A 16,298-nucleotide genomic window follows, 5' to 3' on the forward strand; every position below is an offset into this window, starting at 1 on the left:
CTCTAACTGCAGCAACATCGGATTCTGGAAGGCCTGCTGAGCGTTGAGTGCTATTTAGGAGGTAAACCACGTGTGCTTAGGCGAGCTTCGAATTTGCTGGCGTTTAGCCCCTAGACCCTGGCAGACGACCTCTAGGCTCTTTTGGGGCATTTCTGCACCAGAAATCGAAACGTGCATGGTGAGCTCCTTCCTCAATCACTTTGTTACATCAAACTTTCCTGCTTCAAGAGGGCTGCACCCTCTCTCCTGGGTGTTGCCATGGCACCTGGTAGCTCGTTCTCTGCCACTGCTTTCTTCCAGGCCTATTGGGAGCCAGCAGTTGAGAGCCGGACCCCAACACGAAGGCCCCCACAAAGGCCCCTGTTTGGCCCTGTCTGGAGCTGGAGGAAGCCCTGCTCCATACTGCCACTGCTGAAACTTTTCCCTGGCCCACGCTGCTCAATGAACCCACTGTACCCCTGCATTTCGGGACCATGAAAAATGCGCTACTACTTTTTACTGGTAAGCAACCCAGATCACCTGCTCCTGCTCCCCAACCCTCTACCTTGTTGCCACCCCCATGGCACTCTCCATCTCTCTTATCGGTCCTAACTGCTATTCTACCATTTATCCTACCTCTCTTACAAAGTCTGGAAGAAAAAAGCTGAAACAAGCTCTCCTGGACTCTAATCCAGGCCTACCCTTCGCTGACACTTACGTCAATGCCACTTCCAGACAGACTTTTACAGACATCCTCTTCACTGTTTCATCTCCTTACATATGGACCCCCATCTGGTATCCACTCTTTCTCCATTCTTCTCCTCACCCTTTAATGGTGGCACCAGATGGGAAGTACTCCTTGCATGGCCCAAGATTCTCAACATACTCTTCTCATTCTTGACTGGAGCCTGCCTTCTCTCATAAATGTCCTCCCTTCTCCTGCCAGCCCTGCTTCCTCGCCCTTACTTCTCCACCACCACCGATGGGAGTACCACACCCCTTGACCTGGACGTCCTCGCTCTTATCGAGACATGGGAAAATGCCTGCTCTGTCACTCCTCTTTACACTCTCCTTCCTAAGGGCTACACATTCTTCCCCAAACCCAGATCCAACAGGCGGGAGGAAGAGTGGTCCTGATCTTCCCTGAGTGGGTCCCTGCTTCCATCATTCCTATTCGATCCTCTCTCTCACCTTCGTCACTATCTGTAGACCCACTGGCCCCTATCTCCCTCTTTCTCTCTGAATGGGCTGACCTTGCCTCATCCCTTTCAACCTCTTCTTCCAACCTCCTCCTCCTTGGTGACTTCAACATCCACCTCAACTTTCTTGAATCATCCACCTCTCAGTTCCAAGTCCTCTGTGACTCTCTCTCTCTCTCGCTATTTTTCCTTCCGGCCCGACTCACTCTGCCAGCCACATTCTTGATGCTCCCATCTCCAGTGAAATCCCTATCTTTAATCTGGTCACCACCCACCTCTCCTGATTGGATCACTCTCTCCTTTCCTCCCACCTGTGGCCCCTTGGCCTCTGTCCTAGCGACCCCCTGCACTGCCAGCTTCCTTCACCCTCATTTGATTGATGAAGCGAGTGCCAGTTGCTGCTTTTTCCTCCACCTTCATCCCCCCTCCCGCCCCCGCTCCTGACACTTCCTCTGACTCCGTCCTTGCTAACCGGCACCTTGCCATCTCTAACACCCTTGACATCCTTGCCCCTGCCATAAGGATCCGCCTAAAACCAGCCACCAAGAACAACAGCTGGTATGACCCTGATCTAGCATCTCTGAAACGAAAGTGCAGAGTTGCTGAACAGAAGAGGCAGACCTTGGGCTTATCCTCTGACAAACTGGCCTGCTGCCTGCTCCAAATGTAATATCGCTCCAAGATGCGGGTCCACACCCAAGCCCTCATTCAGGAGCCACTAACAACACAGCCAAATTCTTCAAAATCAGCAAGGAACTCGCCAAACTACTTGCAGTCTCCACCTCTCTCATCCCTTCCCATGCTCTCTGCACTGCCTTGGCCTCCGACTTCACATCCTAGACTCAGGACATCCTGTCCTCACTCTCCTCCACCCCCATTTCCTTTCCCACGCCTTGGCCCCCTCTGCTTCCCCTTCACTCTCCTCCCTCCTGGCCATAGCACCAGATGAGGTCTTTAAAGGCCTCCTCCAAAAAGGTGCTCTCCTGCTCCTCCAGAACCATCAAGGACAACATTTCCTCTCTCGCACCAGCTCTTGCTGACCTCTGTAGCCACTCCTTCACCACTGGCCCTTTCCCTCTATCCCTCAAGCACACCCTTGCGCACACTCTCCTAAAAATGCTGTCTGCTTATGGCTCATGCCTGGCAAACTATCGCCCTATCTCTACTACCCCCTTCTTGGGTAAACTCTTGGAAAGGTTGGTCCTCCCCCAACTGAACCAGTGGTCTTCAAACTTTTATGGCATGGCACACCCAGAGCAAAATTGTGGGCAGGCTGGGCCCCCCCAAATGCCTGATGAATGTTTTCATGCCGTCACCGCACCCTACTCCCAGTACAGACCCTGGGCTCTCCCAACCCTGCTCCCACCACAATTCCAGTCCTCCTGCCCATCCTGCTCCCACCACAGTCCCATAACACAAGCATACACGCATCCAGTCATCCAGGTTGCACCCCCTAGCAAATACATAGATGCAGTGCCCCAGCCAGCATTTCCAATGAGATATGCAAGACTGGCAAAGGAAAACCCCCCACAGTGTTGCATGGCTCCGTGATCATGTGTGGCTGGGGAACTGAACTGTCAAAGGCAAACAGTGTTTCCCTTTGACAATTCAGCCAGCCCAGGAGCACTCCCTCAGCTGTAAAAAGCAGCTGAGGGACTGCTCAGTGTTTCGCTGGGCTGGCTCCTCGGCTCCTCCATAATGGTTGAGGGGGCCAGTGGGAGGAGGCGCCCTCATCCATTATGGATGCGCCGCCAGGCTTGGACTGGCCTATAGGGAATAGGGCGATGACCGTACCAAAAATGCAAAATGCTAGTGTAGGCCAGTCAAAATGGGCCACTTTGAGGAGTTACTTCACTATGCAGATAGTCGTTTTGACCATTGTTGCTAAATAAATATTCTTTAAATATCACAATTGGTTTACATTTGAACAAAAAACACTGCCTTGGGTACTATTCAAACATTCTGTGACTAAAGGACTGAATATCCATTTGCAACTGCTGTCCACTTTTTCATTGGTGCCTAAGGCCGTTTTATGGTCCAGACTGACCATGTGAGCTGCCCATGCCCATTTCCTCCAATCTAAAAAAAACATTTTTACATTTCATGCTGGGCTCTCATGCCCCCCCCTCCTGGGATGTGGCCGTGCCCCACAGTTTGAAGACCTCTGCTCTACACTGATGTTGGTTGCCTTCATGACCATAAATCTGGATTCCGGGCATCCAGAGGTATGGAAATTGCTCCACTGAAAACCGGTGAAACCATGCTTGCAAATCTCAACTCCAACTCTCTAGCTGTTCTCATTCTCCTCAATCTCTCCTCTGCCTTTGACATTATCAACCATTGCATCCTCATAAAATGACTGGATTGGCTGACCTTCTTCCTCGCTAACTGCCTTTCCCAGCTGCAACTGGGACCTTTTTCCTCCACCACCACCCTCTCTGCCTGTGGCATCCCCTAGGGCTCTATCCTATTGCCATGGCTCTTCAATATCTATCTCGCCCTCTTGTGCTCACCTGATCTCCTCCTTCGCTCATAATTTCCCGTGTTACACCGATGACACACAGCTTTCCTTCAAACTTCCCTCTACTTCTCCCTCTTCCGCTTCTCTCATCCCCAACCCTCTGCCTGCCATTCAGTCATGGTGCACAGCAAATGGTCTCTGATTCAATGGCAGTAAGACACTGGACTATTGCAATAGCCTCTTTCTCAATCTCCCTCTTTCATCCCATCGTCCCCTCCAGCTGATCCAGAACAGGTCTGCAAGACTTATCCCTGGCCTTAAGCCGAGGGACCATATCTCTCCAGCCTTAAAATCTCTCCACTGGCTCCCGGTGGCTGCAAGGATCAAATTCAAGACCCTCTGCATCATCCACAAGGCCTTCTGGGGCCTGGGAAGACACTATCTCCAACTTTCCTTCCCTAAATACTCTTCTGCTAGAACCCTACGCTCCTCTAATTCCAACTCTATAACTGTCAAATTCTTCTCCAAGCAGAGAGTGGGGGGCAGGTCTCTCTACTTGGCTGTTGCTTCCCTCAGGAACAGCCTGCCTCATGCTATTAGACTTGAGCCAGAATTCCTTAAGTTATGGAAACTGCTCAAAAAGCTGCTCTTCTCTACCGCTTTCCCTTCCCTGTTAATCACCCCACTGCCGCTGTGACCGGTGGTCTGCTCCTCAGGAATCTCATAGGATCCGAGGCCCTTCCCCCCAGTCAACACCAACACCCCTTCCCCCACTGCACTGCAATGCCCTTGCAGGCCCCTGCTTGGTGGCTCCACATCCCACCCTTGCGATTTGCCCATACCTGCACTTAGCCTGAGGTTCCTCCTTGACTCCCCTTGGCACTTCCCTCCTGGGCCCTCCTCCAGCACTTGTCAACTCCTCTGTTCCACTTCCAACTCCTTCCCCTGCACTTCTCTTCCATGCACTTGCACGGGTGAACGCCACAAGGACTAGTATGACCACAACTGCATATTACTGTTTTTGCCATTGTTATTATTTCCCCTGTTCCCTTCTCATTTATCGTTGTGGTGCTTTGAAACACAATTCTGCTAAATAAGGCTACACTAAATATGGACCTTGTACTAGATAATAAAACCCTTGTTGGAAGAAGGAGTCAGATTTGGTGAGCGCTCCAATCAAGGTGCTAATGGGTATTGCGTAGTAAAGCGCATGTATTTAAGCATGCGCGAGCCTCGTTCGGGCTTGCGCATGCGCATTGAATAAAGCGGAACCCGCGGTAGGCAGTAGCTGCCGGGACCCTGAAGCACACAGATGTGCCTGCATTTTCCTGCACGTATGTACCGGAGTCTGTGTGAATGGGCAGCCTGGGTCTATAATATCAACATTGGCGACGAGGAAAGCCACTGGTGCGGGGAAGGTAGATTCTTGGGACGATGATTCCTACTTCAAACGGATTCATCGAATGCCTGCACAGTGCCGATCCCGACGCGGCTATCGTGGCCGCCATTTCTATTCATGCTACGACGGTTGCGGCCCTCACGGGTGCTCGTGCGCCAGTCGGAAGCATTCTAATACATTTTCTGGACATTCTACAGTTCACCCACTGTGGGTAGCTGTGGCCACAAACAAGATAAGGAAAAGGACATGATACAGGGCAATAAAAGGACCATTTCATGTGTGAAGGCCCAACATTGAGCCAATTTTACAGGTGGCTGTTCACTGAAGGTGTTGGTGATTGAGACACGGCACATCCATGGCCTGAGTGCGCTACTGCATCCGGGAGGTGACAGACTTGCGGCCTCTTATCACAAGGAGGGGTTCTTGTGCGGTCTGAGAAGATGGGTGACCAAGAGGATGCTGCAGTCGCTCCGGTGACAACACCACGAAGACAACAAGGTACATAAGCGCCCATGCCAGAATTTGACCTATCTGGGCCCCCATCCAAGCTGGGCTCCAAGTGGTTGCTATGGGTGAAGAAATTAGAAATGTTCTTCAGGGCCCTGGGCGAAACTGATGATGACATCAAGGAGGTGACCATGCTGTATTCGGAAGGCTCGTAGGTGCATCACATCTTTGAGTCACTGAACTCACAAGCGACAACATATGCAGCTGTCAAGATGGCTCTACAGAATCATTTCTTGCCCTTGGCAAATGTGGACTATGACAGATTTGTCATGTGTGCAGAGAGACAGTCAAGTGATGAGACATTGGACCTGTTCTGTGGCAGGCTGAGGCAGTTGGCCAGTACATGCAGGTAGGAAAATGAGGAATGCATGATACGCAACCAACTACTTCAAGGATGCAGCTTGGGATAGCCAAGAAGACAAATACTCTGTGAACCTGGACTGATGCTCACCCAGATTTTAGATATGGGGTGAGCATATGAAATAGCTGAAAGTAGAGGTGCCCGTATGGAAGCTACAATCCAACCTGGGAAAAGTGAGGAGGCCTTTGCCATATGACTGTCAGCAACCCAGAAACAACAATTGGCTCCGAAAAAACTGGAAAGTCATCAGAAAGGGGATCATCCTCACCCGCAGTCCTGCCAATATTGTGGGTATGATCTCCCACATGTCGGAGAGTGTCCAGCGAAATCGAGAACATGTGGCCGATGTGGGGTTGCAGGTCATTACGCAAGGGTATGTAGAGCGGCGGTACCAGTTGCCGCATCCAGTGGCCCGGCGAGAATTGGCAGTGGCACCTCAAGAAAGGTAAAAAGAATATTGCTGCGATAGAACAAGTCCTGCAAGAATTAGACATTGCGGAAGAAGAGGAAGAGGAGGAGGAAGTATTCTTCATCTCAAACTTAGCTTCTGGCACAAGAAAGCGACGCCAACCCACCTGTGTAGTCAGCATCGGAGCAACACCAATGCCGGTTCTCAAAGACACTGGTGCATCGGTATGTGTACTAGCTGCAGGGCACTATGAGGCTCTACGAGGCCCACCGGCACTTGTAGAAACAAAGAAAAAAATATTTACCTTCGGAGGAGACACACCTCTGCCTCTTAGGTGGGCATTCATATCAACCGTTACTCATGGACCGAACTAAATTAAGGCCAGGTTCTTTGTTACAGAAGTAAGCCCCCATTTGTTGCTCAGCTGTGCGGCCTCAGAGGCGCTAGACATTATACATTTCACTATGTCGGTGTAGCTAACGGTCATGGACCACATCATGGAGCAATACGCAGAGGTGTTTAAGGGCGTAGGCAAATTGAAAGGGGAACCCATACGCCTACATATAGACGAGTCGATGAGGCCAACTGCAGGCTCTTGTGGACATAGACATTATCGAAAGAGTTGAGAGCCCGACTCCCTGGGTCTCCCCAATTGTTGTGGTGGCAAAACCCAAGCAACCAGGGGCGGTACACATATGCGTGGATATGAGGCTGCCCAACATGGCCATCCGCCGAGAACATCGCTTAACGCCCACGCTTGATGACATTTTAAGGGAACTTCAGGGTGCAAGGGTGTTTTCAAAACTGAACCTCCGCTCTGGATACCATCAACTGGAGTTACACCCTGAGTCCCGATACATCATGACTTTTATGACACACGAGGGCCTATATCAGTTTAAAAGACTAAGCTTCAGCATCTCGTCAGCCACCAAAGTTTTCCAAAACGTGATTAGGGATGCCCTTGCTGGGCTAAAGGGCATGATAAGTTTGAGCGACGATATACTAGTGTTTGCGTCATCAGAGGCAGAACACATGAAACGTCTGGAAAGAACACTGTATAGAATCAAGAGCCTGGGCTTCACGTTACAGAAGAGCAAATGTGAGTTCTTTAAGGACCGAATCACATTTTTGGGATTTGTCTTCCATGCTGGTGGCATGTCCCCTGACCCAGAGAAAGTGAGAAATATCCGAGAACTTCTCCTCCTGAGTCACCATTGGAGATCAGGAGCTTCCTGGGAATGGTTTACTGTGGGCGCTTCATTCGCAGTCTGGCATCATTGTCTGAGCCGTTGAGAGCCCTAACTCAGTCTGGGAATGGTCTAGTAAAGAACAAAGAGCATTTGAGGACTTCAAGGTGGCACTGACGAGACTATGGCCTACATCGACCTGAAGAAGGAGTCAGAAATAGTGGATGCCAGCCCGGTAGGTTTGGGTGCAGTGCTGCTACAGGCGGACACACAGGGACAGATGCACCCAATTGCATATGCTAGTAAGGCCTTATCTGACACTGAAAAAACATTACTCTAAAATCGAAAGAGAGGCGTTGCCCATCCTATGGGGATGTAAACATTTCCGCCTGTATATTCTGGGAAAGCTGGTAGTTGTAGTGACAGACGACAAGCCACTTACTCCCATTATGGCTGGAGGATCGTCCAAGCCATCGCCTCGGATTGAGCGCTGGATGCTGTCTCTAATGAAATACTGGGTGAAGCTGCAGTACCGGTCAGGTACCAACAACCCGGCAGACTACTTGTCTCACCACCCGGGGACAGGCCAAGCACAGGAGAAATGGGAAGCGATTGAATGTGTAGAAATGGTTCGTTATGTAGTGGGGGCAGCGATACCTGTGGCCCTGACAGTTCAGGAACTAGTAGAGGCGTCCAGAACTGATGGGATTTTTCAGTCATTGAGGAGGCCATGATCAGTGGGGATTGGAAAAGTTTGCTTGCCAACAACACCAGAAGAGAAAAGGGCGCTCAGCAATACTTCCAGGAGTTATGGCGGGCCAGGAATGACCTCTCAAAGTCAGAAGAAGGGCTTATGCTAAGAGGGCGCCAGATTGTCATACCTAGCATGCTGGTGTCAAAAGTATTGGACCTTGCACACAAGGGACACCAAGGAGCGGCAAAGACGAAGGCACGCTTATGGGCCAAGGTGTGGTTTCCGGACCTAGATGAGAGAGTGGAAGAATATGTGTGTCAGTGTATCCCTTGTCAAGCAGCCAGTCCTGCAGAGAGAGGACCTCCAATACAGTCCATGGAGCGAAGTGAGCAACTGTGAGGCACCGTGCACACAAACTTTGGGTCCACTGGTAGGGCCACCTTCTTCCTGGCAGTAGTGGACTAGTGGTCCCGATACCCTGAAATTTAGTTGGTGGAATCCACGGCGTGCGACCACACTATACCGGCTCTGGAGAAAATGTTTGCGACCCATGGGTTTCAGCATGAGCTATGCTCGGACAATGGTCTCCCCATTCCAGGGCGAACAATTTGCGAAGTAGCTGGAAGACCGAGGTATTTCCACATCGCAAAGTGACTCCAGAGAGGTTTATGTGAACATTAAACAAAGTGTTCCGGATTTCTTTGAATGGGGGAAGTGTGCTGCGAATGAACCAAATCGAATTCCTACAGGAATACAGGGCGACACTGCATCAGTCAACTGGAGTCGCGCCTGTGGAGGCACTATTGAAACGCTGCCCCAGAGGTCTCAAACCTGAGCTGGAAGGAAGAGAACCAGGAGAAATTGCCAATGACAGATTATGTGAGGAAAGGCAGGTGCGGAATGAGAGAGAGAGCACCCGAATAACCTACAAAGGCCTAGTATCTCTGTAGAAGATACAGTGTTGGTGCGAAATAGACATCCAGAGGGTAAAATGTCCCTTACTTATGAGCCTCAACCTATGGACGTGACCCATGTGAAAGGATCCATGGTCCCTGCGGCAGATGGACGTGGAACTGTCACGCGCAATGCGTCCTACTTTAAAAATCTTGAGGACCATCGACCTGCAGGAGGCTACGAGGACAATGAGACAAGAGAGTCAAGGACCACCTGTACACAAGGAGATGTTGATTGTGGGGAGGACCCTCCCTCAGTGGAAGTTCTGCATCCGGCACAGGACGTAATCAGGAGATACCTGAGCAGGGAGTCAAGAAGGTGCCCTGCCCGGTTTCAAGATTACATAATGGGCACCGATCCATGAACGGAAGGGACAGTGAACGTTAACTCATGTTGAGTTGTTATGTTATACGTTATTTATGTTTGTTTTTTGTTTAAATAAAAGGGGGAATGTTGAGTAGTTTACGCATGCGCAAGCCTCGTTTGGGCTCGCGCATGAGCGTTGAATAAAGCGGAACCCGTGGTAGGCAGTCGCCGCCGGGACCCTGAAGCACACAGACATGTCTGCGTTTTCCTGCACATATGTAGCGGAGTGTGAGTGAATGGGCGGCCTAGGTCTATAATAGCAACAATTAGTAATGCAGAGGTAGACTGCAATACTCTAGAATCGTAGTCACATAGTTATGTGTGCCTCCATGATCCAGTGTTGGTTTTACTAGATTAAAGTATCCCCTTTGCAGTATCTGGATTTTCCAGTTGTGCCCCTGCCGTTCACCCCTCATCATAGGCTTGCTGGGGTGCACAGCCATGCTGACTATACTGGAGCCACAGGCTTGTGACAGAACCATGGACCCAGAACTGAAAAAGGGATGAACATATTTTCTGCCCTATTAATACATCCTCACACCAACTGATCAACATCATGTGTCCCTCACTTCCAACATGTCCATATGAGAGTACGCCTAAATGTTACTTATGCCTAAATGTCACTTTGCTCGACCCCTTATGGTCGTCATTTGTGAACTGAATATCACTGTTTACTACCCTTATTACTACGACTTCAATTCTAAGGTCAAATGGTTATCCCCTGTTCCTCTTGGTATGTTCACTGTCCACTCCTGATCGCCCTGTATTGCACCCCGCACTCCCATGTCCGAACCCCCCCATGTCACACTCCCAAGTCTGAACCCTCCAGTTTACACCCGCCCTGCCCTCCAAATGCACATTGCGCCATCCCCTATCCTGTAAGCCCCTTCCCTAACAATCCCTGATGCAGTTTTCTTTCTCTCTCGTCCCACCCCACACAATCAATGCTATGTGTCCATTTTTGTCTGCCTCAGACTGTATGCTCACTGAGCGAACATTGCAGGAGGGTGTGGCGCACACTTGTGTGCAGCCACAGCACCTCTTGCACAGGCTCCGTGCCAAAGAGTCCAAATGATGGGGGAGCAGCCAATTCCATCACCTTCAGTCAGGCGAAAGGATTAAAACTATGACATTACTGGCAGCAGCCCACAAATCGGCTCTCACGAAGCGGATTGCCGAACCAGGCAGGGTAGACAGGGATACACCGGAAATAATATTGAAAATTGCTAACGTTTAACAAAAGTTACATATTTCATCACTCTTCCGACTACCAGAGATAATGTCACTGTCACTTGGAACCCATTGTATGTCTCTGTTGTTGAGAGATACCAACCAACAATTCTATGCAATGTCATTTGAAGCGCCTGCTCTATTTTGCCTTCATAGACCTGACAAGCACATTCGATCATGTGGACAGAAACCTCCTATGGAATACATTTCTGTCCTGGGGTTTCCTGCCATATTGGTGATTAGTGTCAACCTGAAGCCAGCTGCCACCCTCAGTATTGCTTTGACAGTGAAATGTCAGGTCTGGGACTGCATCTATTACAGTAATCGTCCCCAGAGGGGGGCCCCGTTCAGAAGGTACGAGTATGTGGATTGATGGTGCCAGGAACTCGGGTCGCGCTGCTTTAATCAGGAACCACAGAGAGTGCCTTTAACCAGAGAGACCCTTTGATCCCCAACAGACAGGAAGATGGATGGAACTTATTATTGCATGTTTTCACGTCTTTTAGGAGATTGTTGGTGGGGAACCAGGATTGGTTCATTAAGGTAGGCTTAGCCTACACCAATCCCTGTGGTGCATCTGGCCTTAAAAGACGGGTGAGCCCCTCTTTTGGGCAGATCATCTGAAGACTTTGAAAGGAGTAGCAAGAAGAACTCCGCATTGGACCCTGGCTGAAGATAGTCTGCCTTACATCTTACACCACTGAAGGAAGGCCAGGACCTCCAAGAGGGAAGCAAGATCCCTCCCCTAAAAGTCTCCCAGGGAACAGAGGGTGATGCTGAATCCAGAGGACCCTCTAGCAGCTCCAGAACTGGTACCCAGCCAGCACACAGCGTGTCCTGCTAGGCTCTGCAGCAAGCTTCTTAGGTGGGAAGTGCCAGAGAGTATATGAACCGAACGAAGGACAATGCAGCTGCCTGCAATACTCTCCTCAGCTTTGGGCATCCGCCCCACAGTACAATATGAGACCAGTGAAGAAGCTAGGAGAAGTGCATCAACAAGCATCTACTGATGTCCACCTCAAAGGACATTTTCGGGCCAGTCGAGTCACATGAGCTGAAACCGACTGCACCGCTGACTGTTGTTACGCCGCAGTTGCTAAAGCCATCTGAGACACCTCGAGCAGTGCTTCGGAACCACCGACCAGCACTGAGACAACAATTCCTGACCTTGAGCCACCATGTAGGCCAGCTTGCAGCCGTCTGTTCAGCCCTGCTTGCCGAACTGCTTTCCGCCTAATACCCGCAGCTGTCTCCATTCTTAAACTCTGTCGCAGAAGCTTCAAAGTGCCCTGAAACCGACTCGACCCTGTTGAGCACCAAGAACTTCTTTAGCACAAGGTACATTGTTGTTCTGTCCCCCTGGTCCTTCTCCAAAGGCTCCTAGTGACATGTAACAGCCCACTCCTGCCTTTGTGTTGAATCTAAGTATCCTTGAACTATTGCAATTAATTACTATACTGACTACCATCTGGTCAGTATCCAGAGTTCATCCCTTTTCCTGAAACTGTATGTCCTCTGCATTCCTTTACATAGTGGGTTACATTTTGGAGTGTGCTAGAACTGTCTGTTGTGATAATAGCAAAGTAGATATTTGTATAAACCTTGACTGGATAGTCCCTTTTTTCATTGGGTAATAATTGTATTTTCGTTGTGTGGCAACTAACCAACGATCCACAGGATTTCAGAGATAAGTCTGCCGTTCCGTCCACATTACTCAAATTGGACAAGGAGGTTTATAATTGACTTGTGTTTCCAATCTGTTTCGATCCCTTCTGGTGTACTAGAGGTACTAGAGGCATGGGGCTGATTGATGGTTTAGAAACTGATATTCATCCCTAGACCACTGGTGCCCAGGAAGTTGATTTGACAAAGAGGCACTGTCCAGAGATGTGATGGTTCAAAACCCACCCTCACTTAAAAATGCTGACATTTCATTCCATTTTTCCTTTCTGTAGAGCCTCCCTATTCCTGTTCCGTCATGGCCTATGGGTGTGTAAAGTAGAATCCCTTTTCTCTCTTTTAGTCTTGTGCATGGTTTCAACATGCCCTCTCTCACAAAGATACCCTGGAACTGTGGAAGGCTTAAAAGCCTGACCATTTCTAAACTTTTTGCATGAAAGGCCAAATCTAGGTGCTGTGAGAATATTGTGGTGGTGATTTGTTTCAGTATAACAACTTTGTGACTAACAGAAAGAATAAGAAAATTTTGCCTAAATGACAATCGTAAATGATGCTAATTTCTCAGGATTTTTTGAAAAAGGTAAACTTGCATTCCTGACAAACCATTCCAAACTGTTTTCATTAAAAGGGTTTCTAGTTGTAGAAGCTGGCCATGTGACTATTTCTCTTGCACTTGCATTTGATTCCGTTCTGGAGCAGATTCACTTCAGTTTCACACCATATGCTCCACTTGAGCAGGCTGGCAAAGCCCCTCTGCATCCAATACTATGATGTCAATTCTCCAATTCTGCCTTGGAAACTGCCTGATCACCATAATGCTTTCAGACATATCAGCCTCCTCCTCTTTTCAGAATTATACTCCACCTAATAGGACTGACATTCTCCCATGCTATCACAAAATATTCTTCTGCCCACTGCAGTTCTGTGTTCGTAGTATCTGTTTCCCACGTTCCCACCCTCTAACCCTACTCTTCATCACGTTCTTTCCCACCCTCTAACCTTACTCTTCATCACGTTCTTTTCTGCAGTATGTTATGTTATGTTAATTTTTACCATGCACCGCTACCACCCAAGGGCAGTTTTCAGGCGCTCCAGTAGACTATTGTTTGGTTACCATTGGTGAGGGCACATTACACCATTCCATGGACAAGCACAGGAATTTTGAAACAACAGCAGTGGTGGTTCGGTGCAATATAAATGCATTTTAATGTAACATACCAACAGGAATCACAACAATGAAACACGCACTGAAAGAGCTGATTTTGCTGACTTTGCACTTACCGTGAAATGCTTCTATGTTTTGTGCATGTTGGTGTGTTTTGTGTGTGAAATAGTTTGTGGAAGAAGATTTTTGTAAAAATCAGTATTATTAAATAGGTTGCCTGTGTTACAGAGGAGGGATAGAAAGAGGCATGTGATTTATGAATAGTTGTGACAAATAGACATTCTATCAGTCATATGATGACAAGATGACAATAGTTTTTTTTTTTCAAAGATAGTAAAGGATTTGTAGTAGAAGATCAAAGAACGAGCTTCAGAGTAGGAGTCTACACTGATACAAGAGATGACACACTTTACGCCTGTCTGTTCTAGTCTGCCATCTGTGTTTCACTAGCTATGTATTATTTTCATGTAAAATTAGCTACTTGGGCAAAGTGCACATGAGTGTGTTCTTTTGTAGGAATACTGACACATATTGGTGCAACCAGCTCGAACGTGTTTTCTTACAATGGCATTACTCAATGTTTGGTCAAAGCAAACGTGAGGGTGTTTTTCTGTAGGGATACTATCACATATTGGCACAATCGACATGGACATGTTTTCTTTAAATGACATTATTGGCAATATGAGCAAAGCGGACATAAAGGTGTTTTTATATGGGAAAAATAGCACATATTGGTGACAGCAGTATGAGCATGTTTTCTTACAAATGCATTAGTGGCATAATGGAAAAAACGAACATGAATGTGCTATAGGTGTATATCGGTGCAGCCAATAAGGATTCATTTTCTCACAATGACATTATTATTTATATGTGCAAAGCAAACGTGTGTTTATGTGGGAATATTGGCCCAGTCAGCAAGGAGATACGTTGTTGATAGTGGTGTGGTTTATGTCCAAAGGCTATAACTGAGACCCCTTGAAGGCACACCCCTTTACGTTCACGCCAGAATAAATTCAACCCACTAGGGGAAAAAAGTCGAAGAGATTGCTTGTAAAGCTAACACGTTTTAATCACACAAATGGTAACGGTGCAACCTGAGGACTCTGCTGCTTGAGAAGGTTCTGCCAGAGTCTGCATGAACAACACCTTATAAGCATGTCCGGCATCATCAATTACATCATCACATAAAGTCGGAAATGCCAATACTGGTTGGTTAGGCCCTATGCATTGGCCTGCTCCATAGGGGATGTCAGGCTACGATTGGCTGCGGCCTCATCTGCTTGTCTCTTCTCATATGGGGTCAGCTGGGCTCATCTCTCCAAGGACCGAAGGTCAGGCTTTCACATGTTGCCGTTTCATGGTTACTTTATTTCGATAACACTACTACATCATTATGGCATGCACCTGGTAAACTTGGGGACTGGCACGAGGGGAGGGCAATGATCATACTGACCCACACATTGCACTCTGCGCACCCAAACATTTTTTTTTGCTATTATTTATTCCTCCCTGTACCTTGTACTACAAAGGGTGTATTTATGGGATAAGGTGAAATGGTCAAGTTCGTTCAGATTCTTTTATGACCATTGGTGTTAGGGTTGGTGGTCTGAGGTCACCCACTATTGCTGAATTCAAGGGTCTTGGACTGGGTCAGTGGCGGTTGCCATTAATCCTGGTGGGCTGTGTGGGGGTTGGAGGTCTGCGGATGGCCTGGCTGTGAAGAGTGTGTGCCACGAGGAGCCTGGTTCTGTCTCATGGCCTTGCAGGGCACATTCTTCTTTGGGATATCGAGTAATTGCAACAGTTAAAGAACAAAGGGAGGTTTCTTTGGGAATTAGCACAGGGGGTTTGCCTGCTCTCAGCTCTTGGGCCTGTTCAGGTTTCTCCGCTGGGCCTCTTTTTACTGCCTGGCTATGCAGGACTGAATGTGTCTACCTCAACTACAAAATTGCGTCTCTTTATATGCGCGTAGTAAGTGTATAAATCTATAATTCATGTAACCTTGTGTTCATGCCAGGTCTCTTAGAACCGCCTGGTGCATCGCGCATCTGTCTATGGGACTTGCCTCACTCTAAAGCACCTAGGGGAGTGGAAAGGCTAATTTCCTTCCCAACACCCTCCAGCAGCCCTGATAGCCCTGGGCTTTCACTAACACCTGGATCAGGCCTGTCGGTTGGATAGTGTTTTAGCAAGGTTCAGACTCTCTGGGTCCTCCTTCCCCCATTCTACAGAGTGGCAAGGGGCTACAACAGTAGGACATATGGGCAATAAATCATAGCAAAATCCACATTATGTACATGGGACCCATGGACCAGGTCTGCAGGCCCCACACAAAGATTGCCATATTTTAGTTGACTTATTCCACTTCTCTGTGGCCCACTTCCCTAGACAGATGTATGCCCTTACTTCTTCTGCATTTTCTTCACCATACATTCTCTTTGTCACATTTACCTCTTCATACCTTTACTACTTCTGTCTTTCACGTCTGCTAACATTCATGTCGTCATTACAGGGAGAGGGATTGCCAAAGGGTAAAAAATGCCTGTTTTCTGGGACCTGTGGACCTGCATTGTGGGCCCCTGATATTGTCCATTCTTTTTTTCAATATGCCGCCTCTGCTCCCCCCACCTTGCCCACAGTGGAGTGAGCAAGGGCTGCAACATACCCCCATCAACATGTTTGCAACTCGACCCCGCAGCAAACAACA

General features: G+C 48.5%; 1 protein-coding gene across 3 annotated transcripts in view; it reads left to right on the forward strand.

Annotated features, from left to right (window-relative positions):
• Positions 1–16,298, forward strand: part of RPS6KA2 (ribosomal protein S6 kinase A2) — a 1,317,456-nt gene that overhangs the window by 531,778 nt on the left and 769,380 nt on the right. The window lies entirely within an intron of this gene.

This window comes from Ambystoma mexicanum, chromosome 4q, assembly GCF_040938575.1.
Source record: "Ambystoma mexicanum isolate Mex_15411 chromosome 4q, UKY_AmexF1_1, whole genome shotgun sequence".
Lineage (NCBI taxonomy): Eukaryota > Metazoa > Chordata > Amphibia > Caudata > Ambystomatidae > Ambystoma > Ambystoma mexicanum.